The following is a 24986-nucleotide window of genomic DNA, read 5'->3' on the forward strand; positions in this document are numbered from 1 at the left end:
CATACTGATTTGCAGTAGTGTGACTTTTCCTGGTTATCTGCTTTTTTTATGGGTGAGTAGTGATATGTGGTGTGAATGATTATGAAAGGGGAGTTGTGTTATGGTATATGTTCATAGGTAGGTACTACGCTATCTGCCCGAGGGCATTTATAAGCCTAGCCAGAGTCTGTCAGCTTTCGCCGCCCCATTGATTAATTAACTGAGCCTCTGTCAGGAAGAGCCAATGAAGTGATCCCAGGGGTGTATTTTCTGTTACCCATCCACTCGTCAAGGTTTCTCTTGGAAGAGTGTAAGTGAGGGGCTCTGCCTAATGTAGTTTGGAATTTTGTTCCAAAGCATGGGGAGTCTCTCTGACAGGAATCTATCCCTCCAACATGTTCTATTTATTGTTGTGGTGAGGTTTAGCTCACTAGAGCAAGTGGCTCACAGTGACTTGGATTTCTTTAGGTGGAACATGTTCATCAATTCTGAGTTGGACATGGCTTTGTAAGTCAGGCAGAGATCACCTCTGAGTTAGTGATATGCCACTGAGTACAGCCAGAGTTTTTCCAGTCGGGCTGCATAGGACATATGTTTGAGGCCAGTAATCCTCTTGGTGAAGTACTTTTGTGGTCTTTCCAGCTGTTGGAAGTGTCTTGTGAGGTACATCCCAAACAGGGCATTGTACTCTATGATGGGTGTGATGAGTGACTAGTAGAGGGGAACTATAACATCTTTATTTCTAGATGCAAACCCTTTAGTAATTAGATGGGCTCCAGATCTCTTATTACCTCTTCTGTTTGAAGGGTGCTGCCACCTATGTGGTAATTCATGGGTGTTTTGTTTTTCCCAAACGGGATGACTATGCGTTGTTTGACATTTAGCTTGGGATCATGACTTTGACACCAGGTGTCCGTCTCAGTAAGGCCCTTTTGGAGAATGTCTGTGTCAGCCAGAGAGTCAATTATGGCTCCCAGTTTGCAGTCATCGGTGAACTTGGTTAGCCATAGTCCTCATGTGTTTGCCTGTACTTTTGAGAAGTATATGCCGAACAGTAGGGGTCCCAGAACCGAGTCTTGTGGGACACCGCTTGTGACTGGTTTAGAGTCTGATCTGGAGCCCGCTATTCTTACCGTGTGAGTTCTGTCTGTAAGCCAGTTGGCAACCCATCTTGTGATGTAGAGGTTTATGTTCAGGCTGGTGAGTTTTTCTATATTTCCCGAGTGAGCAATGGTGTCAAAAGCCTTGGCGCGAGGTCAAGGTAGGCTGTGTGAACCACCTTCCTCTCATCTATGGCCTTGGTGACTGTTTTGAAGAAGTCAACCAGGTTTAGTAGGCATGATCTGCCCTTGACCCAACCCAGTTTGGCTTTAAGTGTTTGGAGGTTCCCATTGTCTTTGTTAATGAGTTCCATGATGTGCTTCATAGCCTTGCAGACCAGGCTAGTCAGGCTTATGGGGCGATAGTTACCAGGGTCAGTTGTGGCCCCTACTTTGTGGAGCGGATTAACCGTTGCTGTGCGCCATTCTATGGGCATGTAGCCTGTGGAGAGGCTGAGGTTGAACAGTGTGTTTAGGTGGGGGGTTAGTTCGTTCTGTTCATGTAAGACGCAGCCTGGGACATCATCTGGCCCCATTGACGCTGTGCTTTTGGCTTTTGAAAGGGCTGTTTTCACCTGTGCTTCTGTGATTTCCGGGACATTACACTTTTCCGGTATTGTTGTGGGCCCTTTTGGGGGTGAGAGGGTGGTGAAGTTTGCACTGAATCTGTCTGCCAGGATGTTGGCAATATCAGTAGGTTCAGTATATTTTGTGCTATTTTGCACTAGCTCAGAGCATATCTGCGAGTTGCCACTTAGATTCTTGACATAGCTAAAGAAGGTTTTGTGGTTATCTTTCGAATTCTTGGCTATTTTTCTTTCGAAGTTAGCCTTGGATCATTTTTATGCGGGACCTTAGTTTCTTACTGATACTGATCAAGGATGTCTTTCCTTCTTGGGATTTGCTTTTTTTCTGAACTAGTTTCCTCCTCCTATTGTATAGCCTGTTTATGGCAGGGGTCCACCAGACTGGGTTCCTTCTCTTAGGGGAGTGAGTCTTGGTTTTGCTAGGGATGGCATGATCCATGCATCCTTGTAGGTGCTCATAGAGTGCATTTGTAAAGGTTCCTGCATCTTGGACACTTTTTCCTTTAGCGTGGGGACTGTGAAACTTGCCACCTCTGTCTTAAGTAAAGTGAAGTTTGCTTTAGGTTTTTCACTGTGGTTTCTTTGGTTGGGGGTGGTGGTGGTGTGGTGTGGACATCCAGAGTGATTAGTTTATGGTCTGATTTAACCAGTGTCTGGTTGACCCCGGTGCGGAACACCTGTCGCCCATGTTGGTGATGCTCAGGTCCAGTATGTTTTCACCTCTGGTAGGGGAGTTTACCAGCTGATCCAGGGCATTTGAGTTGATAAATTCCAGGAAGCGCTGGACCTGGGAGTTTGTACTTGAGTAGTTTTCCCAGTTAATGGCAGGGTAATTGAAATCGCCCAGTATCAGGGTGTTCGGTAGGACCTTCATGTTTTCCAGTGTTTCCAGAAAGGTGGAGTGGTGGTCCTGGGTCATGGAGGGTGATGTGTAGCAGGCCACAATTTGCATTGCAGATTTGCCCGATGTTGCACATGGATGATCTCAGAGGTATCATGCTGCGCCACTAACTTGGAGGTGTAGGTGTCCTTGATTAATGTAGATACACCCCCTCCTTTTGTGTTTCAGTCAGTGTTCTGTGGCCGAAACGTGTGGTATGAGTTGTAGCCCGGTAGTGCTGGGGTGCTCTCTGGAACCTTGAACCAGGTTTCAGTTACTGCACAGATGTCGACATTCTCCATACTGAGGAGTGCTTCTAGCACGCGTGCATTTTGAGATTTAAACTCCTGGCGTTGAGTAGCATAACCCTCATTTTTTTATTTGTGCTGTTTACGGAGGTGGGTTTGACTTTTGAGTCTTGCCTAAAAAAGACACTATGGGGGCAGCAAGAGCCTTGGCCAGTATTCAAAAGCCTAGGGGTGACGGGTGCAAAACCATCTCTTGCGAAGCAATGAGGCTTGTCGAGCATGTTGTACCAGGCTGATGGACACTGGCTCCCCTTTGAATGACACCGTTGTTGAAATTGATCATTTTTTCTTTATACTGCATTATCATTCTTGGTGAGGGCAGGATGCTACTCAGGATCAGGGTCATACCTGCCTGGGCTACATGATCTGAGAGCTCTTCCATGTCTCTCTTCATGTAGTCCAGGGAGGTACATCTCTGGTCATTCACACCAACATGATCAATGACCGAGTCATATTTGTACTTGTCCTGGAGTGACCTGAGTGTTTGTGTTATGTGGCAGATTCTGGCTCCCGACAGGCAGCTAACAGTAACCTTCTCCTTGTCCAGCCTAGTGAGTGGGACGTCCGTCAATGTGCCTGACTATAGAGTCACCTATTACTAGTGTGTTGGGTATGTTATTTTGGCTTAAGGGCTGTGATTGTGCAGCACACTGATTTTGTGCTTTTTGTGTTTGTCTGGTTTGTATGATGGTATACTCTGACAGGAACGGTTAGCGGTATGCAGTCGGCACATGCAAATCAGCAGTTTGTAGAAGACTGTGACATGAAGGCAGGCTGCAGTAAGAGCCTTCATTGTTACATCTCCCTATGCTTGCTACCCCACCCTGCATTATTTTTGAGAGTTGTATTACAGTTTCATATTCTTTTATTCTGGTTCAGATTCAGAGCTGTAAGTCCTTGATGGTTTGTAAAGTTAAGTAAACAGTATAGTAAGACAAGATGATTGGTTTACAGCTGATGGAAGTCTGGATGGGACATAACTACTATCAGGTTACTTCACTGCCCTTTGGGTTTTCCACAGCCCCAGTGATGTTTATGGATTGCCTGGTTGCTTTGTTTACACATTTTTGTTAGCTGGGTAGGTGGGCTGGTACAGGACCTTTTTCAGCCAATTCCCAGGCCGCCAGACAAAAACATTACATAACAAAATTGTTTAATTACCTACAAGTATGGCAGCTAGAAATTGGTGCTAATTTTATAACGGAATGACTACACATAAGGAAGATTTAAATTAACTTTCCATTGTAAGTAAATGTAATACGCTGTAGTGGTGTCTTAATTTAGTAAATATAGCTAATGTTTAATGTGCCCAAAATTAAGGAACCAGGAATTGCACACACAGTCTTACTTGGGCAATTGTCATTCTTGTACACCTTGGCAGACTGCATTCAGAGACAGTTAACATTTATGTTGCACTGTTGGACCCATGTGGACTTCTCTTGTTGAAGTTTTCTTTTTCCTTGGGAGTCTGTTAAAACCAGGCAAAAGCCAGCTCTTCTGTCCCAAATGTGCAACACTCAATTTGTAGACATATTTTGCAGACTTGGCACAGAAACATTGTGCATCTGCCAGGGTCTTCTGAGCATTAAAATCTGTGCTGTCCTTGTTCTAGTGGTCCTAGCAAGACTGCACATGCAAATCCTTATCACAGATGTCTTAGGTTTTGAGTGTTGTGTATTGGCACACTTAGAAGTTCAGAAAGTTAGCAAGTAGTCCATTATAGGAGATGCTGTCCTTTGTCTTGGCCTTTAAATCGTTCATGTCTGACACAGTAAGGATGGTTACTGACAGCTTAGTAGTAATGTGGTATAAAGTTGGAGGGGGTGTGTGCTCATGCTTAGCAGTTGTGCAGATTGTGAATGATGATGGAGAAATTGCTTCACAGGTGGGAGTGCATCTCCAGACGTCTTGTATATTCCCTCAGAACATAGTCTCAGATATATTAAGCAGAATTGCACTTCACCGCTGCATGTGGAAGCTGGATCCCCAAAATCTTTCACTTACTAATGTAAAAAAGAGATTTTCCATGTATTGACTTTTATTAGAATTGTCACCTGAAAAAGTATAACTCCCACATACAAAGGCTCGAGCAGTGAATGCCTTCAGCATTCCTCGAGAGAGGGATGGCTGGGTTTCTCACCTGTTCTCCTCAACCCACAGAGCGTTGGAACTGCTCATAGTGGAGAAGACCAAGACATCTCTGCCAAATGTCTATGTCTGGACAAAATGGCTGTTTTAAGTTATAGTGCTGACAAAGCTGGGCTCTGTATTACTTCCACAGCAAAACACCCTCTCAGCACTTGACTTGCTGTAGTGCATTCCAGTCTAAAAAGACTCCGACTGACAGACTAGAACATCTTTGACTGATACCATTCGAGTCTTTTTCTCCGGGAAAGTGCTCCTCTCATTTAAGAGGCTAGGAAGTACTGCATCGGGAAGTTTTGTTTACTGAAGTGGAATAGATTTTTCCTAGTGATGAGTTTCCAGACTGATTCTCTTAGAAATCAGGGAGCCCAATGTCATTCACTGTCTGACAGGGCTCTTTTCAGAGGGCCTCTGTCATGTTTTTATAAAGGTGACGTGTTTAAACCATTGCATTTCATCTCCCTCTGTATCTTCCCTTGTCCTGTCACTCTGGGTTAAACAGTTCCTGAAATGGGTATTCAGTTGAAAGCCCCTAGAAAACCAATGACTCCCACCATGGGACCGGCATTTTGTGATCAAAATGTACTAATCCTGTCTCCTTTAGCCTAGCTGTTAAGTGCCCCTCAAGTTTTTGCCCTGGTGAACTTTGTTCGTCATGGCTGTCATGTTGACTAGAAGAATATCTGAACTGCCTCTTCCATAAGAATGAGTCTCTGAGCCAACCCTTCTTGCATGGAAAATGTCTCAGAATGGTCACTCTCCACTAGGGCAACAGCTGCCTTCAAAACTGTGTCAGCCCAGGGCATTTGTGAGGCTGTCACCTGGACGTTTGCTCATATGTTTAGCTGTGCAGTACAAGCTTGGATGTTTAGCTTAGGAGCAGGGCAAGGTTTACTGCTGCAGGACATGCTGTAACTGTCACCTTCGTCTCCAGGATTTTCTTGTCGGGTTAGGGTCCTTTGCATGTTTGAGTCCATACTGTAGGAATGCATACTGTAGCAGTGATACTTTTGATTAACAGTATATTTGTTTGAGTTTATTCACTTCAACAGTAAGATCCAGTGTTGTCTATTGTTGCCTGATCCAACCTCAGCACTGACTAGTAAGACTTTGCTCTGGAACTCCCAACTCCTCCCATACACACAATCCTCTGTGCTGCACCTCATATCTCATTTGATGCACAAGATTTCAGACAAGTCTTCAAGAGCTCAGTTTTGTGTTGGCTTGCTAAACCTACATATCCTTTTCTACTCCACTCCTGTAGAGTTAGTGTTTCTTTATATAAAAAGTAGTTTTTCTACAGTTAAAGTTTTTGTACTTAAGTAAATTGCTTAGATAAGTAAGGTTTGTTACTAAGGTTTTTGCATTTATACACTCTACCTTTGTAGGTAGCTTAGATCATTATTTTGTAATATGTAGATAGTGTGTTTCTACTAAATTCACATTACGTTTTTGTTGTCAGTGTTTAGATATTTTATCAACATTGTCTGATATATCTGAAATCCAAGGTTTTAAAAAAATGTTCATAGTGTGGCCATAAGCTGCCACCACAAGACCCCCACCAGAATTGTGTCTTCTGGCTGGGGGCAGAGCACTTGGAGATCTCGTCAGGCTTGCGCTTCCTTCAGTGCTAGGGCTCTTAAACAGAGGAAAGAATAATTGATAGTTGTGGGACTTTTGCCTGCCGAGCTATCTCTCTCCACCTCCACCTGTGCAGCAGTTAAGGAGAAGGGTAGAGAAACTGATTCATAGATGGCCCTGGAGCCTTTACAAGCCTAACCCATAGGATTACCCTGGCATCGTGCCACCCGACCTTAGTTCCTAGTGCCTCTGTCGAGTAGAGCCACTGGAGTGATCCCCGGGGTGAATTTTCTATTTCCCATCCACTCAAGATCTCCCTTGAAGAGGGCCAGTGAGGTGCTCTGTTTGACATGTATGGGAAGTCTATTCCATAGCATGGGCAGTCTCTGGGTTATGAACCTGTCCCCCAGCATGTTCTGTTGAGTGTAGTAATGAGGTTGAGCTCTCTGGAGCGTGTGGTGCAGGGGGATTGGTATTTCTTTAGATGTAGCATTTGTAACAGAGCTGGGTCAGACATGGCTTTGTAAGTCAAACAGAGATCGCCTCTAAGTAGGCGATATGAGACAGAGAATAGTTGGAGTTTGAATCTGTCCATATAGGACAACTGTTTAAGGCCTAGGATCATCTTTGTGAGGTACTTTTGTGGCCTCTCCAGTTGTTGCAGGTGTCTAGTGAGGTACATGTCAAATGGGACATTGTACTCTATGATTGGCCTAATGAGGGAAGAGTAGAGGGAGACAATGACCTCTCTCTTCCTGGATGCAAAACCCTTATTAATGAGATGTGCGAAGGACTTTCTGACCACAGTGACAACGTGGTGGTCAAAAGAGAGGTTGCTGTCAACCTGTGTTCCCAGATCTCTTATAATGCCTTCTGTGTTCAGTGGACTACCATCAATGTGGTAATTTGACACCAGTCGTTGGTGTCATTGACACCTTTCTGTAGGATGTCAGCATCACTTGGGGAGTTAATAGCTCCCAGCTTGCATTTGTCTGCGAACTTTGTCAGCCAGAGTCCCTTTGTGTTGGCCTGGACTTCAGAGAAGTAGATACCAAACAGGAGAGGACCCAGGACCGAACCCTGTGGGACTCCACTCGTGACTGGTTGGCAGTCTGACTTGGAGTCAGCTACTTTCACACTGTGGGTTCTATCTGTGAGCCATTTTGCAACCCACCTAGTGATATAGGGGTTGATGCCTAGCTTAGTGAATTTTTCTGTGATTCCTGAGTGGGGAATGGGATCAAAGGCCTTTGCCAGCTCAAGGTAGGCTGTATGAACCACCTTGACTTCATCCACAGCTCTGGTGACTGACTCAAAGAAATCGACCAAGTTGAGCAGTCATGATCTACCCTTCACAAAACCAAACTGTGTAGGATCCAGAGTTTGACGATTCCCTATATCCTTGTTTATTAGGTCCATGATGATGCATTTCATAGCTTTGCATATCAAACTCGTCAGGCTAATTGGGCGATAATTACCGGGGTCTGTAGTTGCTCCTCCTTTGTGGAGAGGGATGACTGTAGCAGTGGGCCATTCGGTAGGGACAGGCCTGAGGCAAGGCTGTGATTGAACAGGGCACACACGTGAGGTGCCAGTTCACTCTCTAGTTCATGTAGAACATGGCCAGCAATATTGCCAGGTCCCATAGAAGCTGTATTCCTGGCCTTGGACAGTGCTGTTTTAACCTGTACAGCAGTAATTCTGTGTGCATGGCAATTTACTGGTATTGTAATTGGTCCTTTGTGGGGGATGGAGAGGGGTAGAGTTGGCACTGAATCTTTTGGCAAGTATATTGGCAATATCTATTGGCTTGGTCTAGGAGGTACCATTGTGCAGTAGCTTAGAGCAAATATGGGTATTGCCATGGAGATTCTTTACATGACTATAGAAGGCCTTGTGGTTATCTTCACTATCTGCTGCAATTCCGTTTTCATAGCTAGCTTTAGAGGATTTGATGAGGGATCTCAACCTTTTGTTGAGGCTGATAAGGGAGGTTTTCCAGTCTTGGGACTTCGCTTCATTCTGCATCAGTTTCCTCCTCCTGTTGTAGAGTTTGTTTAGGGCAGGGGACCACCAGATTGGCTTCCTTTTTTTTTTTTTTTTTGAGGAGAGCATCTTGGTTCTATTGGGTATGGTGAGATCCATGAATTTGTGTACGTGTTCGTACAGTGCATTTATGTATGATTTGGCAGTCATACAACTATTCTCCATTTGCATGGGTGCCGTGAAGTTAACCACCTCTGTTTTTAGGAGCCCAAAGTTAGCTTTGGAGAAGTTTTTCATGGTGGTTACCTTTGTGGGGGTGGGGGGATGTGTATTTCCAAGGTGATTAGTTTATTGTCTGCTCTAACCAGGGAGGAGTTGACTATTTGTGTAGCGCAATGGTCGCCCATGTTAGTAATGACCAGGTCAAGGATATTGCTACCTCTAGTGGAGGTAAGAATGAGCTGGTCCAGAGCATTGGAATTAATGAATTCCAGAAAGCATTGGGCAAGTGTATTGGTACATGAGTAGTTTTCCCAGTTAATGGATGGGTAGTTGAAGATGTTCTTCATTCCACATTGCTGCAGTCCTTACTATTGGGGTAGTCCGCTGTCCAGTCGGCCCGAATACCAAAGTATATGGCTGACGTCGGTCAGGGCGCATTAGACTGGGTACTAATGCGCATGACCGACGTCATATCCTCAGTCTTTTTTGCCGCATGGTCCGATGCAGAAGCAATTTTGCGAGTGCAGGTTGGCGTTCTGAAAGTTTCTGAAGTCAGAGTTTCAGACCGAATCAAAGTTGGCTAAGTACCCGTTAGAATATTTTGGTTTTTCTTGCCTCAGTATTTAACGGATGTCAGAAAAAGTGAATAACTGTATTTCTTGTGGGAAACAGATACCTCATAGGGATTACCATACTTTGTGTATACCTTGTTTAGGGCCTGAGCACGGCGTTGTTGGATGCGCTCTTGTGCTAGATTTAACAAACGCACTATTAAGAGAAGGTTAGACTGTGCCAGGTTAGTGTTTGGGAAGCGTTGTAATTATAAAATGCCGTCGGATGCTCCGGCGCTTCGCTAAAACGCAAAGATAAAGCAGCAAAGCCCAGGGTTGAGGAACCGACAGTCCCAGGCGTCGGTTCTTTGGAAGGCTCAGTGGAGCCGGAGGTTTTGCCAGGTGTCTCTTTGGAGTCTCAGGGAGAGACTTTACTGTTACAGGATGTATCCTCTCAGGAAGTAGGCCAGGCTGAGGGGGCTTCTCAGGTGGCTGTTCTTCCCTCTCTTCCTAAGGTGGTTAGAGCCTCCCTTCAGTTTCCAAGGCTTCTTTGAGGGCAGGCCAAGTTTAGCTTCTGTGGGGCTTCTCCTAGTACTTCAGGATCTTTGCCTAAGAAACATATGCTTAAAATGGCAGAGGATTTGATTACTATGATTAGAGGTTCTATGCCTCCTGATAAGAGGCCTAGGGTGGAACCTGAGTTTGAGAGTTTTGAGCAATGCTCGAGGCTTGAGTCTTGACTGAAGACTTGCAGGAGTACCCTCCTTATTCTGATTCTGATGTGGATGATTCTACTCCTTCTGCTTGTCCTCCTGAGGATTTTTCATTTTCAGAGACTCTGCATTCCATGAGGGAGGATATTAAATGGGAAGGTCAAGATTTCTCTGATTCCAGGAAAAGGCTTAGGGAATTCTTGTTTTTACCCCAGCATAGGCCTTTAGCTATACCTCCTGTTTTGAATGTGGTGGAAGATGTGTTTGCAGAGGCTTCCCTGAATCCTGATTCTTTGCCTCCTGCCCCGGTTAAACCGGATAGGTATTATAGGGTGCCTGAAGCTCATAAGTATCTTTTTAAGAGTCCTAGGGCAGACCCAGAAACTGTCTCTCAGGGGCCTAAAGGTGTAAAGGCCTCAGTTGTTGAAAATCCTGTCCCTCCTGATAAAGAGGCAAGGGCTTTGGATAGATGGGGAAAGAAAGTGCATACTTCTTCCACTTTAGCCATGAGGGCGTTGAATTGTCAGTTTCACATGTTAAAATATCAGAATTATCTTCTTTCACAGTTGAAATCTAAGGTGGATGCTCTGGCTGAAGGTATTGAGTGTAAAGAGTTGCAGGATCTAGTTCATGTGTCTGAACAGGTGGGTAAGCATTCCTTGCAGTGTGGTTTTGATGCTGTGCAGGCCTCCTCCAGGGTGGCTGCCACTGGTTCTGTTCTTCGGCACGCCTGGCTAAGAGATCAGAATTTAGCTGAGCATGTTAAGACAAGGATTTTGGATGCTCCTTTACAGTCTGATGTGTTGTTTGGTTCGCCTGTGGAAGCAGTTTTGAAGAAAATGGAGGACAAGGCTAAGTCTATGCAAAATGTTAAAGATTTTTTGCAGGTGCAGCCTCCGAAGTTTAGTAGAAATTGGCCTACTAAGGGATGGACTTATCCTGCTTATGATTCCCAGTCTAGGGGTAGGTCTAGACATGGTAGGGGCAGAGCTCAGGGTTCTTTTAGGCCTAGGACAGGGAGTTCCCCTGCTCAGACTTCTGTTGAGGGCAGGGGTCAGTCCTTTCGTAAGCAGACCCAATGACCTACCTTTTCAGCTGCCAGTACATTCTCGCCTGGCAGCACCTTTGGGAGGCAGGCTGTCTCTTTTCAAAGAAAATTGGGATTTAATTACCCAAGACAGATGGGTTCTGGATATTATTCACCACGGTTACAGGTTTTATTTCCATACCTTGCCTCCTTTCAAAGGCATGCCGGACATTCCTCCTCTTCAAAGGACAGAGGCTCACAAGCAAATTTCTCTGTTGCTCCAAATAGGGGCCATTCAGTCAGTTCCTGTGGAAAGGGGCCTAGGATTTTATTCTCGCCTGTTCCTGGTACCAAAGAAGGGGAACACGTGGAGACCAATTCTGGATTTATCTATACTCAACACTTATCTGGACATTCCCAAGTTCAAAATGTTGACGTTACAACAGCTTTTACCTCTGCTGGGCAAAGATCACTGGATGGTAACTTTAGATCTCAAGGAAGCTTACCTTCATGTGCCAATCAGACTAAGTTGCAGGAAGTATCTGCTGGAAATTCTCATTATCAGTTCTCTGCATTGCCCTTTGGCTTATCTACTGCGCCAGAGTATTCACAAAGGTTCTGGCTCCAGTGATAGCTTACTTCAGGCTAAAAGGAATCCAAATCTATCCTTACTTGGACGACTGCCTGATTCTGGCTCAAGAAAAGAAGATCTTCTACAGCATCTGGAATATGTCATAGCAGTGCTAAGATGCCTAGGGTATTCTGTGAACGAAATAAAGTCCAGTCTAGTACCCTCTCAAGACATGTGCTTTCTGGGTGTGAGACTGAATACAGCAGCCCAAATGGCCTTTTAACCCCGGACAAACAAAAGAATCTTTCCAGTTACTTCCATCATCTATCTCTTCAGTCCGGGCTGACTGCAAGGACAGTCCTTCAAGCCTTAGGGTTCATGGCATCTTGTATTCTGGTGCTTCCCAATGCCAAACTGCATATGAGGAAGCTACAATGGTATCTCAAAAATCTGTGGACACAGCACTGCCAGGATTTGAACACTGTCATTCAAATAATACCTTGCATTCAAAAGGAATTTTGTGGTGGGCTCAGGAATGTCACCTAAACAAGGGACTCTCTGTGACCCGGCCAGAGGCAAGTCAGATTCTAACGACAGATGCCTCAGATATTGCTTGGGGAGCTCATCTAAATGGAAAGTGGATACAAGACAAGTGGCCTGTCAGACTACAGCATCTGCATATCAACATGAAAGAGATGTTAGCAGTTCAGTTTGCATTAATTGCTTTCAAGGAGTTACTTCTTCCAGGGCAGGTGTTGATTCTAACAGACAACACAACTGTCATGTGGTACATCAACAAACAAGGGGAACACATTACACGCACCATTGTGCAGACAAGCAATGATTTTATGGGAGACTGCTCAGTCTGCAACTAACTCTTCAGGCAAGGTTTCTGCCGGAGCACAGAACTCCTTAGCAGATGTATTAAGCAGACAAATCATGGATCCCCACGAGTGGAAACTGGATCTTCATGTATTTCAAAAATTGACAGTGTCATGGGGAACTCCAGACATAGATCTGTTCGCTTCTCCACTAAACCACCAGCTGCCAAAGTTTTGCACAAAGGATTTCATCACACAGCTTGGAAAGTGGATGCTCTTTCTTTCAGTTGGAAAAATCTTCATGTGTATGCCTTTCCACCTCTGCCTCTTCTTCCAAAGGTGCTTCTAAAGGTCAGACAAGACAAGCCAAGGATGATTTTAATAGCTCCAGATTGGCCTCGGCAGCACTGGTACCCATTACTGAGGAGTCTGGTAAGGAAGCCTCCATGGCCTTTACCCTTGATTCCACACCTGTTGTCTCAGAGGGACGGTCATCTGCTCAATGTCAAGCTTCACTCTCTACATCTAACAGCCTGGCATATTCTGTTTTGAAAGACAGCAGGTCTCAGCTTCCTCAACAAGTTTTAAATGTGATTATGGAAGCCAGAAGACCTAGTACAAGGAAAGTGTCACAGAAAAATGGAAGAGATTCTTGTTTTGGAGTGCAGCAAACAATTTGGAGATTACTGAGCCAAATTTGAGTGTGGCTCTTCAATATCTTACTGAGTTACTGGACAAAGGTTTGTCTTTTCTTCCATTAAGATTCATGCTGCAGCAATTTCAGCTCACTATGATTGTGACCCACCATTGTTTTCATCCTTTGTTCAAGCAATTTCTTAGAGGGGCAAAGAATATAAGACCCCCAATGAGCTCCTACTCCTGCTTGGGATCTCAATTTTGTGTTGGAGAAACTTACTCTACAACCTTTTGAGCCTCGGCTACTGCTGACTTGAAATACTTGTCATGGAAGACTGCTTTTTGTTGGCCATTACTTCTGCAAGAAGGGTTTCTGAGTTGCAGGCCCTTATGGCAGTGGAGCCTTTTGATTTTTCATAAGGATAGGGTATCTTTACGTACTAATCCTTCCTTTATGCCTAAGGTGGTTTCTAGTGTGGCTTTAAACCAAACTATTCATTTGCCTACCTTTTATGCAGATCCCCAAAATAAAGGGGAAAAGATTTTGCACACTTTAGATGTACACAGGCTATTGCTATTATTTGAACAGGACTAAGGATTTTAGGCAGTCTCAGCAGTTGTTTGTTTCTTTTGCTTTGAGTTCTAAGGGCCAGCCTGTGTCAAAACAAACTATTTCTAGGTGGATTGGGTGTTGCATTGCATTTTGTTATTCCCATCATGGCAAGGAGATTCCAGCTGGGATTAGGCCTCATTCCACTAGGGCTACTGCCACTTCCACAGCATTTCTAAGGGGGGTGGCAACTAAGGATATTTTGGAGGCAGCTACTTGGAGTTCAGTGCATACTTTCTCTAAGCATTATCACCTTCCTCTCTACTCTAAGTCTAGGGCTGGTTTTGCCACAGCTATTTTGCAAGGCATGTTGTCAGTTCCTGCTTCCTTATGATTTGCCAGCCTCCCTTACCTCTGCTTTGGGATTCTACCCAATAGTAAGGACTGCAGCAATGTGGAATGAAGAACAGAGTACAGTTTTGTACCTACCATAAATGTAGATGTTCGAGTATCCACATTGCTGCAGTCCAATTTACCCTCCTTCCCTCTGTGTTTAGGGGTGGTTGTGTAGGTGAGGTTTTATTCTGCTCATTGTGTATATATTGTATATATATTTTTGGTGCAGGTACTTTGGGAGTTTTTGGTTTTTGGCCTTATCTTTTCAGGGTCTTCTGACATCTGGGGCAAGAAAAGACTGAGGATATGACGTCGGTCATGCGCATTAGTACCCTGACGTCAGTCTAATGCGCCCTGACGCCGACTGGACAGCGGACTACCCCAATAGTAAGGACTGCAGCAATGTGGATACTCGAACATCTACATTTATGGTAGGTACAAAACTGTACTTTGCCCAGTATGAGAGTGTTAGGTTGGACCTTAATATTCTCCAGGGTGCTTAGGAACCTGGAGTGTGAGTCTTGGGTCATGGATGGGGGACCTATAGCAGGCTACGACCTGAATTACTGTCTTAGCCAATGTTAGCTACACCTGAAGTATCTCAGATGCATTGTGTTGGGCTACCAGTCTAGAGGTGTGTGCATCCTTTATGAATATGGAAACACTACTGCCTTTGGAGCTTCGGTCCAAGTTCTGGGGCCGAATGGTGTGGAGTGAGTTATAGCCTGGTAGTGCAAGCGTGCTTTCTGCTTCCTTGAACCAGGTCTCTGTCAGAGCACAAATGGTGATGTTCTCCATTTTAAGGAGTGCTTCGAGTGAGTGCATTTTGAGATTTAGACTTTTAGCTTTGAGCAGCATGACTCCGAGATTGCATTTGTTTGTAGCTGTTGCGGTGGTAATTTTGGTCTTTGGAACACCACCTAATAAAGGCACTATAGGGGTGGCAAGACACTTTGCCAGTATCCGGAAGCCCAGGGGTGACAGATGCAGGCCATCTCTGGCAAAGCATCGAGGTCTGTCAATCGTCATCCCAGGCAGACAGATACTGGATCTCCTTAGAATGGCACCAGAAACTTATCCAATTGCTGAAATCAATCATTTTCTGCTTGTACTGTCATATTCTGGCTGATGGCAGGATGCTGCTCAGGGCTAGGGTCATACCTGCCTGGGCTACAAAATTGAGAGCTCCTCCATGTCTCTTTTCATGTAGTCCAGGGAGGTACGTCTCGGGTCATTCACACCCACATGTACAATGACAGAGTCGTATTTGTACCTGTTGTTGAGGGACCTGAGTGCATGCGTTATGTGGCCAATCCTGGTGCCTGACAGGCAGCTGACTGTTACTTTCGCCTTATTCAACCTAGTGAGTGGGACATACGTGTGCCTCACTATTGAGTTACGTATGACTAGTGTGTTGGGAATGCTGTTTTGCCATAGGGGCTTTGGTTGAGTGGCACACTGTTTAGGAGAGTTGTGTCTCGTGATTAGTTTTGTGTTGTGGTGGTCGGGTGAGTTTCTGCCTTGGAGATCTCTGCTGTTTGGGTAGATATTTATTGAGAGCCTCCGTGAAGGTGGGTGTGTGGCTTGTGTTTTTTTTTGTGAAGGCAGTGTTGGTGTGTGTTCTGGAGGGCTGTGTGTTCCATGTAGTGTGGTGCAAGTGTTGACCAGCTATTCCGGTCCTGGTTGGAGAGTGCGTGGCTTCCAATTTGGATATATAACTGCATCTCTCACAAGTCTAAGTGTTGGGAGGTAAGAGGAGAGGGTTGTCAGTGTACATGAGGCAGTTACTACATTGCATCAGGATGCCCAAGTTCACCAGGTTAATAGGAGAAAGTACAGGGAACTAACCTTTAGACATGGCTGGAGGGGTGGGCATTAATAAATGCTGGAGCTGTTTCCTTGTAGAATGTTTAGTGCTGGTAGCACCTTTGTGTGCCACAATAATTGCTACAAGAAGTCTGGTAAAGTGCTAAACTAATAAGCTAGTAAAAGTGCAGGAGAGGAGAGAACTAGCAAGATGTAAGGGATAAATTGGAAGAGTAGACTTTGGCACCGCTCAGAAGCTTACAAACAGTCCTGGATATACAGCACATCTGTGTCTGGACTAGATTAGTTACAGGAAAGGTGGGAAACCTAGTGCAGATGTGGATTTTTTAAACCAGAAAATTGAAAGAGGTGGGAAAAAAATGCCCAAACGGCCAATAAGCTACAATTTCTGGGCCAGAAACCACTCCTCCTGTGGTAGATAGGCTACCTAGTACTTACTACTCCCACTGATAAGCTTGGGGGGCTCAGAAGCTTACAAACAGTCCTGGATACAGCAAATCTGTACCTGGACTAAACTAGTTACAGGAAAGGCGGGGAACAAGCGCATATGCCGGCTTTTAAACCAGAAAGTTGAAAGAGATGGAAAAACTATCCAAACAGACAATAACTACAATTTCTGGGCCAGAAACCACTCCTCTTGTGGTAGATAGGCTACCTAGTGCTTACCACTCCCACTGATAAGCTAGAAGGCTTCCCTCGAACACAGAAAGGCTTGGGGGGCTCAGAAGCCTACCAACAGTCCTGGATGCAGCAAATCTGTATCTGGACTAGACTAGTTACAGGAAAGGCAGGAAACGAGCTTAGATTTTTTTTCAGAAAGCAGCTAAAACAGCACTAAAAACAATTCAAGTGCAGTGCAATCTAGTATTAAAGCAAATACAGTTTAAATAAATGCAATTTTTTCGAAATGTGTTCTGAACTAAATTCAATTGTTTTATTCAACTCTGAACAGTTCAGAAGTGCCATAAAATATACTTAAATCAGCTGAGAAACACACTCAGCACTCAGAACACAAGGAGGTTTTATAGTAAAGTGGAAGGGGAAGAAGGAGGAGGAGCAGAAGATAATTCAAGGTTAAGAACCTAAGTGGGTTGGCCTCCTCAAATGTTCTCTCTGTATTCGGTAGAATGAACACAAGGCTGGGTGGAGTGTCCCAGATCAAATTTACAGTAGGGGTGGGCACCGGCAATGCCACCAACTACAACAAACACCACAAGAATAGACCGGGTGGGAGGGACAAATCCATTTTCAGAAGAGATCGGAAACAAAAAAATATCAGCAAATATATAAAATAATTCAGTCAGGCAAAAATTTAGACAGTGCAGAACTCTGAAAAGTTCAATAATTATACTTATCAGCGATTGTTTCCATATTGTTTTAGAGCACTTTTCAGTCAGAACACAAGGAGTTTCTAGCAGTGTATGCAGGAATTTACAAACGGGGGCTATTTTAAATCGGCAAGCCGTGAAGCAATCGGATAACAAAAAAGCTGTTAGACCAGTTTTATGAACTTTTAACACCACCACAGAAATAGGTGGGGAATCAGCTTCAGAAGAGATCAGAAACAAAAAACAATGCCAGCAAATATATAAAATAATTCAGTCCGCAAATATATAAAATAATTTAATCAGGAAAAATTAAGACAATGCAGAACTCTGAAAAGTTAAAGTGCCAAGAATTATACTTATCAGCGATATATTTCCAGATAGTTTGAGAGCATCCTTCAGTCAGAACACACAAAACAAAAAGAGAAACCCAGGGATAAGGATGCTGTTACTCGCAAACCAGAGAAATCAAGGGAGAAGATTACCAGATTCGACTTCTGCTCCAAAATCAGACCCAGAGATTTCCTTGTGATCTGATCCATCAGCCTCTCTGATCAGTTCGCCCCATGATTGACCCAAGTTTTCACTGGAACCAATGAGGCCTAGGCTACAATCACCAATATTACAAGATAGGAGACCTTCCAGACCTTCAGTTTTAGCTTTGCCCACCTGTTTCTACAGGACCCTCTCAGAATAGGATGTTGACAGGGTGATGAGATGTTTGAGTGCTCAGATTCAGCTCGGAGTTTTCTCATTACCATTACTTTTGAGTGTATTGAGCACAGGACCAACATACCCCTCCATTACAAATTCCAACACTGGTCTGACCTTTGGATCCAGTTGCTTGGGTGCCGCTCTGTCCTGAGGTAACTGAGCCAGGACTGATGGCATTCTGTACTTCAGCCTTGACTGAATCACTTCCTCTTTTGGCCCTGATGCACTAGGAGCCGGCAGAGTCTTCGATGCCACAGAACAGGAGGAGGTGTCAACACCAAGACTCTTGGAGCCTCGGCACTTGATACCTTTTGAATGAGATCCACTTCTGAGTCGAGACCTTTCAGTTCCGAGGGGTCCCTTCTGAGCTTAAAATGAAGGAGTTGCTCAGAATCGATAATGTCTTCGGCTTTTGAGACTTTTCAGGGAGTCCTTTCGACTACAATGGGATAAGAAACCTTCACTCAAACTGGCACCACCCAAGCTCCATGCCAAAACTGACCCTCTCCATCACTCTGTTAGACAAGAATAGCCGGGAACTAGACCCCCAAGATACTTGTGTATTAAATTCCCTGTCTGATTTGGGACCCTCTGATCTTCCCACAGAGCAGATTTAAATGTAACTACATTGACTCATCTTTGGAGTCCATCACTGATATAAATTTTGATGAAAAAGGATCCCCAAAATCCCCACCTGAAGATGTCACCTTCATTGAAATTCTAGAGTTGATGAAACAGAAGGGGGAATGGTCCACCACTGATCCCTCTCCAGAAGAGACTGTGCTCCTGGAGGCCTTTGGTTCTGGCCTACCAACATCTTGAGTGATGCCCCCTGTTGACCCCTTAGTGGACCTAATGGCACATTGGACATTGAAGGACCCAGACCTAGTGGAAGCCATACTTACAAAAACTGATAAAAATCTTATATGCACCTTTTGATATAAAACGCTGGAACAAGGGGCTACCAGTAGATGCAATGGTGGTAGCTGCAGTGACAAAAAAAAAAAAACACTTGGAAGCGAACACCTCAGTCCTTCCCCTCAAACCAGGAATCCAAGGTGTTGTATCAGAGAGATTTCACTAAGGAGATTTCTAAATCTGTTGAAGGGATCCTACCTGCCAGTATCCAGAAAAATGTGGAGAGACTGCTATTGACTGTACAGTTACCATCTAACATGGTCATGTGGCTGATTTCCAATGCAGCCAATAGTACAGCGAGAAAAGCAGGCACCAGCATTACAGTCCACTGGCATGCTTGAATGTGTCTTTGTTAATTCACACAAAGTTTCAAGACTTCCTTCATTAACGTCCCTTTTGATGGATCCACCTTGTTCGTACCATGGGTGAAAGACATTAACTAGAAGTCAGCAAGATGGTAAGACTTTCTCTGCTGTGGGTATCCAATTCTTCACTCCTCAGAGATCCTTCAGCAGAATCAGAGGTTTGGGAAGATGATATGGTTTAGGAAATTAAAAAGATCCTACCAAGACTCTGCCATACGAAGACCTATCACTAGAAGAGGGGGAGGGCATCAAAACAGATATTGCCCAAGAGGCAGAAAGACTGTGGAATCGGGGCTTCATTGGGGCCTTTTTGGAGAAACCCTTTTGTTGCACCTGAGAAGATGCCCAAGTGCCTTACTCTGAAGGCAGCAGGGGAGTTTTTCTTTACACCTCATTACCTGGCAAAGCAACAGACTCTTGTGAGTGATGGGTATTACTTCGATGCATAATTCCATTTTTCCTTCCACCAAAACAAGGGAGAAAAGTTCCCAGTGGTTATACCCAGTCAGCAGGAACTATCAGTGGCAAAAATTTCAAAACTACTAAAAAAAAAAAAAAAAAGCCGTTAAATCTGCTCCCCAAAGACCAAAAAGGATCCGTAGTCTACTTGTGGTTCTTTTTAGTTTCAAAGAAAACGGAGACCTCATAACCATTTTGGACCTTGGTTATCTAACCAATTCGTGAAACAGACAAAATTCTGGTTGGTCAGAATTCAGTCCATTTTGCCTTTGAGGAAGGACACTTGGATTTGGTCAGTCGATCTCTAGGATGCATACTATCACATAAAGATTGAGAGACATTTGAGGAGTTTTCTCCGTTTCTGGTCTTGGAGCCAATCATTATCAGTTCAGAACTCTGGCCTTCGGTCTCACCACAACCCCCAAGGTGTTCACCATGATAACTGCAGTTGTAGCAGCATGACTTTGTGCTTGGGATCCAAGTCTTCCCATCTCTAGGTAATTGGCTCCTAACAGCTACCTTAATTCTTGCTGCAGTTACTTCAGAGGCTTGGCATCACGATTAGTTGAAAAAGAGTCAACTCACTCCTGCTCAAACACTAGAGTTCATCGGATGCCAGTTAAATACAATCTCTCAAATAGTCCGCCTACCCCCCATGCAAAGCACTTTCAATTTGGATGACTGCTTCAGCTCTACTAAGCCATCTTTCTCCCCCAGCTAGATTGCTACTTTGGATGCTAGGCCTAATGTCATCCACTGTATTACTGGTATCCTTAGCAAGATTCTACTTGAGAGTTCTTCAGTGGACACTAGCCGTGCAATGGTCTCTGAATCCTTACCCTCCCTATGCAAAGATAAGGATCACTCCCGTTTGCAGAAATTATTTATCATGGTGGCCAACATCCCCTTGCCTCACAGAAGGTCTCCAATTTGTGATGGATTTCCTGGTGGTGGTGGTGACCATGGACGCTTCCCTCTTAGGATGGGGGGGCATTTCAAGGGAAAAACTATCCAAGGCTCTTGGTCGCAAATAGAGACAAAACTTCACATCAACAGTCTGGAGAGGAGTTGGAGAAAACTGGCAAAAGAAACGAGGCATTAAGATCAAATAACTAGAGAGGGAGGAACGATGATGGAATGGGAAGATGCTAAGAATTTATTTGGACTACAGGTTAGAGATTGCCTCCTTGATCAAGGTTTGATGTCAGAGTATAGGCAAAGAGAAAGAAATAGGGGAGTCCTAAAAGAGAGTTTTTAGTAGAATTTAGAACAGAAGCTGCCATTAAAAAAAGGAATAATTATTAAGCATATAAAATATTGCATGGTAACTATAAAAATCAGTCAGAGGTGGTTAGAAAGGTGTTGGAAGAGAGATTGGGTAACAGTTCACAAAGAAACAATGGGAGGATATATGTATTCCTCTCAAATGCGCAACAAAATATAGAAGTTTTAGGATTTTTGCTTGGAAATGTTTGCTTGGATATTTTTATGACCCAAATAGACTCCAGAGAATTTTTCCTTAGGTAGTCAGTAAATGTTGGAGGTGTGATGGGAAAAAAAGAGGTAATTGGTCACATTTTCTGGGAGTGTGGTGAGTTGGTGGACTTTAAGGATTCCCTGCAGGATGCACCGTCAGAGATGTTTGGTGGGGATATTGGTGTGACAAAGGAGATGATTTTTCTGAGCTGTGATACAGAATCTGAATTGCCTAGACATGGTAAAGCCTTGCTGTGTCTGTTTTTTGTCAGCCACCATAATTAATTACTAGAAAATGGAAATCAAAATCTAAACCAACTATATTAGTAGTGAATATAGTAACAGAGATAAAACAACTGGAATTGAGATCTTTAGAAAAGGGCAAAAGCAAACTACATAGGAGAAAACGAGAATTGTGGGAGCAATACATACAGGGGAGGAGTGAGGTTTAAAAAGAGGCAGGACTTAAATGAGCTATTTAATGGCAGACTGGAACTGATTGGGTAGATTATAGGTGATGTATAATGTTTGCAACTGGGAGTGTATCAGTATGGTTTGTGATGTAAAATGCTTGCAACTAGGATTGTGTCTGTGTGGATTGTTTTCATTTATGTAAATATATGATTTTGTATGTCGTAAGTGATGGTTTAATAAAGATGCTTTTTGTTTAAAAAAAAAAAGACCAGGAATTGAATAATTTATGTAATGTTGTGTAGTGTGTATGATATATAGCAGTATCTGAAGTCTAATGTTTGTAATGTGAAGTTGTTAATACAGTTTGATTGCTTTCATATAAATGTAAATTTGCGTATGTCACAAGTGATAATTCAATAAAAATGTTAAAAAAAAAAAAAAAAAAGAGAGATTCTGGAGATGAGAGCGGTTCTCCTAAGATTGCAGGGCCTTCAGGATACTCTCCCCAGAGGTGTGATAGCCATTCAGACAGTCTGTCAGTAGTGTGGTACCTAAACAAGCAAGGGGAAACATGGTTGTACCCATTATGCCGGGAGGCCATAAGGGTGTGGCATTGGTTGATGTTTTCACATTATTTTTAATAGCAACTCGCATCCCAGGGAATTCCAGTGTTCTAGCAGACAGAGCAGATCTATTCTAATGCCTCATAAGTTGTCCATAAACTCATTAGCAGTGGTGGAGATTTTCATGTTTTTTGGGGCAGCCCTGCTGCTATCTCTTTGCATCCTATCTCAACAAGTGCAGCAATTACTTCACCCTGATCCTTCCGTAGGGAAATCACTGAGGGATAATGTTGCACATCATTGGCCCCAGAGACTCTTGTATGCTTTTCCTCCCCTTCCACTAATAAATAAATTTCTACAGAAACAAGGATGTGCAAGGCAAAAGTAATCCTCATACCCCCGTTTGGCCACGACAAATGTGGTTTCCCTTCTAATGGCATCTACTAGTTCTGCCCCCCTGATTGCTGGGCCATTTCCCAGATCTTCTGTCTCATCCTTCTGGCTTGCCTCCTCCGGATCAGAAGTCCATGAAACTAACCACATGATTCCTCCAATTTTGACAATAGCCACAGATGTCAGGCTGTCACCTGCAGTGGTTCACATTCTGACCACTTCACAAAAAGTTTTTACTACCAAAGCCTGCTATAGTAAATGGAAAATATTTTGTATATGGGCTAATTCTAGAGGTGTGGACCCATTCCCAGCTTTGGTTCTACCATGTCACATTTCCTTTCAGAATTTTCATGCCAGCACCAGCTATTCCACTATCAAGTACAGTTAGCTGCCTCCTCCAGTTTCCATATGGACTTCAGCAATTCCTCCATAACCTTCCTTAAAATTTCAAAAGCCTTCCTAAGGGGTACCTTCCTTCTCAGACCACCTGTTAAAGATCTGTTGCCTCCTTTGGGCATTACTGTTGTGTTACAAACTTTGACACAACCGCCCTTTGAACCAGCAGCAATGGCAGATAAATTTCTCTGTTGGAAAACTATTTATTTTTCAGGTAGCGATTGTATTAGCCAGAAGAATGCCTGCTAAATCTCCCTATCTGATCTGTCATAAAGATAGGGTTACTTTGAGAACTAATCCTTCCTTTATAGCAAAGGGTGGCATCCATATCCTAATGTAAATCAGTCTGTTCATCCATCAGTTTACTTCCCAACATTTTCTAATAAAGGGGACATCTTTCATACTTTGAATGTGCACCTCTAGTTATGTTTGTACTTACACAGGACAAAACCCTTTAGACAATCTGATAAATGCTTTCTAAAAGCAGAAATCGGGGAAAAGCAGCTTCCAAAGTTGCTCTATCCAGTTGTCTCTCAAAATGTATTTCATTTGTGTATACAAATAAAGGCTTACCGCTGTCATCCAAGCCAAGGGATGCATTCAACCATAGCAGTAGCTACATCGACAGTGTTTGCTAACAGACTTTCTGTTGATGACATCTGTGTAGTAGCTACTTGGTCAGCAGAAATGTATTAAAAAAAAAAAAAAAAAAAAGGCATTTATGTGAATTGACAGGGAGCTTTGTTCTGTACTTGACACATCAGGATTAAGGACCATTCTCTGTGCCTTTATAGCCTAGCAAGGATCCTTGTAACATTAAAGCAGCATCACTTTGAGGCATAGGTCAGCAAGGGCTCTGTAGATGGAGTACAACAGACAGTTGTCACTAGCCAAGGCACTCTAATACTATATTTAAAAAAAAAACAAAAAACATTGCAACCTGCTCCTTCTCTCAGCCATGCATGATAGGGTCTATATTATATCATCGAATGCTTAAAGCGAACGCTGAATGATCGACCTAATTTAAGCGAAAGCTTGCAATCTCGAACTGTCAGATCAGCGATTTTTTTCCCCAGGGAAAAAAGTCGCTGATCCAAAACACATACACACAACACAAGCACACCAAACAAACAGAAATCCACACACACACACCTAAATCTGATACCTAACCCTAAACTAAACTATGCACACACCACTAACTACCCACTTACCTTAACCCTAAGGTCTGTCACTATCGCGCACTCACCTCACCCGCTCCCTAACCCTAACTCACCTAAATCACCCTAACACTCATCCACACAATTGCACACTTACCTGAATCTGACCGGTAACTTTCCACCATAACACTGAAAATACCAAAGCAACAGAAACGGGCAACCAAATTCTTTCCCTATTTCGCAAAAATAAGTTTGATCAATCAGCGTTCGAGGATATAATGTAGACCCGCATGAGACCAGTGCCCTCTCTGGCAAGTTTGTGCTTTTGCCACAAATTTTTAATTACATTTCTTAAAACTAGCTGCTTTGGTTTCTCCATTATCATGTTTGTCTGAGACATCCACTGTACAATGCTTTGTTGTTTGTGAGAAATACCTTATCAAAGATATCAGATGCATCCCAATGTTGGGTGAATTTTATTTGGAAGGCTGGAATGTAGTTTAAAATGTTGACTGACAGTGTTTCCATTTGCTTGCTATGTAGAAGGTGGCAGTAAGTCTGATTCCTAATCCATTTGCTTGCCATGGTGAAGGTAGCAGTAAGTCTGATTCCTAACCCGCACATACATTAAAGCCTTGTTTCCATGTCATTGAACAACTTATTTAGATGGTCCTTTCTCTTTAGAAAACTACTTGGGCAGAGTTTTGCCTTCCAGTGATGTGCCTTTTTTCTATTCTTAACAGAATGTTGACCACTTTAGTCATACTTCAGAATACAGTGATTTTATTATCCACACAATGGGCAGCCAAGGTTGAGTATTAACAGTTGTAAAAACAGTATTTATGATAAAGGCATTTCACAAAAATGGTCTTGCAAACACAGGGCTTTGTTTGGTATCTGTTTTGTGTGATTTTCAGATTTTTTTT

General features: G+C 43.5%; 1 protein-coding gene across 13 annotated transcripts in view; it reads left to right on the forward strand.

Annotated features, from left to right (window-relative positions):
• The window catches only part of NEO1 (neogenin 1), a 2116015-nt gene that overhangs the window by 164903 nt on the left and 1926126 nt on the right, over positions 1-24986 (forward strand). The window lies entirely within an intron of this gene.

The sequence above is a fragment of the Protopterus annectens genome, chromosome 7.part0, assembly GCF_019279795.1.
Source record: "Protopterus annectens isolate FY-2018-M chromosome 7.part0, PAN1.0, whole genome shotgun sequence".
NCBI classification, from domain to species: Eukaryota; Metazoa; Chordata; order Ceratodontiformes; family Protopteridae; genus Protopterus; species Protopterus annectens.